The sequence below is a fragment of the Alosa alosa genome, chromosome 20 (genome assembly GCF_017589495.1).
Source record: "Alosa alosa isolate M-15738 ecotype Scorff River chromosome 20, AALO_Geno_1.1, whole genome shotgun sequence".
Lineage (NCBI taxonomy): Eukaryota > Metazoa > Chordata > Actinopteri > Clupeiformes > Clupeidae > Alosa > Alosa alosa.
The window spans coordinates 4350174-4352694 of NC_063208.1; the positions used below are offsets into that span (position 1 = coordinate 4350174).

At 45.4% G+C, this 2521-nt stretch overlaps 1 protein-coding gene across 1 annotated transcript in view; it reads right to left on the reverse strand.

Annotated features, from left to right (window-relative positions):
- The window catches only part of LOC125285541 (arginine-glutamic acid dipeptide repeats protein-like), a gene marked incomplete in the record, with an annotated part of 22298 nt that overhangs the window by 1368 nt on the left and 18409 nt on the right, over positions 1-2521 (reverse strand).

Genomic DNA, 2521 nt, shown 5'->3' on the forward strand with positions numbered 1-2521 from the left:
GTTTAGGACATTAGAAGTTTAGATTAGGTCTTTAAGTTTAGGACATTAGAAATTCTGGGCTCAACACTAGATGCAATGGTAAAACGCACACACACACACACACACACAACAATACACACAATGGTAAAACTCCACAAATTCCTACGATAGCAATATGACAAGGATTGTGTAGCTCATTCTTATCGTAGCACATTGGTCAGGAATGATCTCAGTGTTCTCAATGATCGCACAGATGATTGGAACACATTTAGTAAAAACAGACAAATCAAATGTTCTACCCAGTTAAGAGCAGTTGATGCACTAGACTAGCAAAAGGACAAGCCTTGAAATCCTCACTCTGCTTTTAATGGCTGTGATGACAGAACAGGTTGTTCAGAATCAGAAACACAGACAGAGACATTTCAGCAGGGCTCATTCATAAACACAGCCCCCTCAATGGAAGAGTCAATAGGAATTAAAACTGAAGTATGCACTATCTTGAATGGCAGAAGCACTTATTCCCTCAGATGATGGAGTTCTCTCTCTCCCCTTTCTCTCTCTCTCCCTCCCTCTTTCTCTCTCTCTTTCTCTCCCTCTCTCTCACTATCTCTCTCTCTCTCTCCCTCTCTCTCTTGTCATCTCTCCCTCGCTATCTCTTTCTCCCCCTCTCTCTCCCTCTCTCTCTCCCCTCTCTCCCTCTCTCTCTCCCTCTGTCTCTCTCCCATCTCTCTCTCTCTCCCTCTCTCTCTTGTCATCTCTCTCTCACTATCTCTTTCTCCCCCTCTCTCTCCCTCTCTCTCTCCCTCTGTCTCTCTCCATCTCTCTCTTTCTCTCCCTCTCTCTCGCTATCTCTCTCTCTCTCTCCCTCTCTCTCTTGTCATCTCTCTCTCGCTATCTCTTTCTCCCCCTCTCTCTCCCTCTCTCTCTCCCTCTCTCTCTCCATCTCTCTCTCTCTCCATCTCTCTCTCTCGCTCCCTCTCTCTCTCTTTCTGTCTTTCTCTTGGCCTTATTTTGTTTCCCGCCATACAAACCACTATTAACTTCACAGAGCAGGATGGCAAAAGAGCTCTAGTGTGTTAGCTCTGCTCTCTCTTGTCATCTCTCTCTCTCTCCTCTCATCTGCCTCCCTCTCTCTCTCTCTCTCTCTCTCTCTCTGTATTATTTTTTAATCTCTTTTTGGCTCTGCTGATATGAAAGGCCATGGCTGTCTGCGATGACATCAGAGAGGGGCCTGATCAGAGGCGTGTGTGTGTGTGTGTGTGTGTGTTTGTAAGAGGGGCCTGATCAGAGGCATGTGCTGCACGTCTCCGTCACCCACTTCCCTTTTACATAAATCATCCGCGCCCCAATATGGATTGGCCCCATATGGCTCTGACACCGCCGCGTGCCACTGTCACACACACAGACACACACGCGCGCACACACACACACACACACACACACACACACACACAAAATACACACACACACAGACATACATACACGAACACACACACACACACACACACACAATCACATGTACAGACACAAACAAACACACACACACACACACACACACACACACACACACACACACACACACACACACACAAACACAAACACATGCACAGACACAGACATACATACACGGACACACACACACACACACACACACACAAACACATGTGCAAACACAAATAAGCACATACACACACTCTCTCTAACACAGACACACTCGCAACACACACACAAAAAGAAACATGTACAGCCGAACACAACAAACACATGTACAGACAAAGAGACAGACACACACACACACACACACATGCATACATACACAGACACACATACACACACACACACACATGCATACATACACAGACACACATACACACACACACACACACACACACACACACAATCACACAGACACAGACAAACACATACACACACACACAAAAAACATGTACAGCCACACATAACAAACACATGTACAGATACACACACACACACATTGACACACACTGACAAGAACGGACAAGATCCCGCTTTATCACCTGGCTGCCACTGTAGCAAAGGAAAACACGCTGGGTTCTGTTTTCATAAAGAAGCTCACTAGTTCAGCTTGTTGTACAACTTTCGTTGGCCCTATAAACAGGCCATAGCATGGACAGTTAGCTTGTTTTACAGTTGGATTCCATTGTTAGAAGCCTGCCTCCAGGTTCAACTGTCGCCCTAATTAGCTTGTTATAGTTACCATTCATAAGCATTGATATGGAACGGCGATTAAACTTTTTTTACCAGATCTACTTCATATAGGTGTCCTGCTATTCAGAATTAAAAGCACCCCAGCCAATCAGAAATAGTATTTCTTTCCAGGTGATAATACATAATAATGGTTACTGTGCACTGAGATGTAGCAGGTTTCTGTATCAGTCTGCTCTTGACTCTCCATGTCTTAAACCCCATTTATAAATAGGAGCTGCTCTATCTCCACAGAGTCCTGAGAGTGGGCGGTGAGACTGCCGGAGCTGCTGAGAACAGAGTGTGTGTGTGTGTGTGT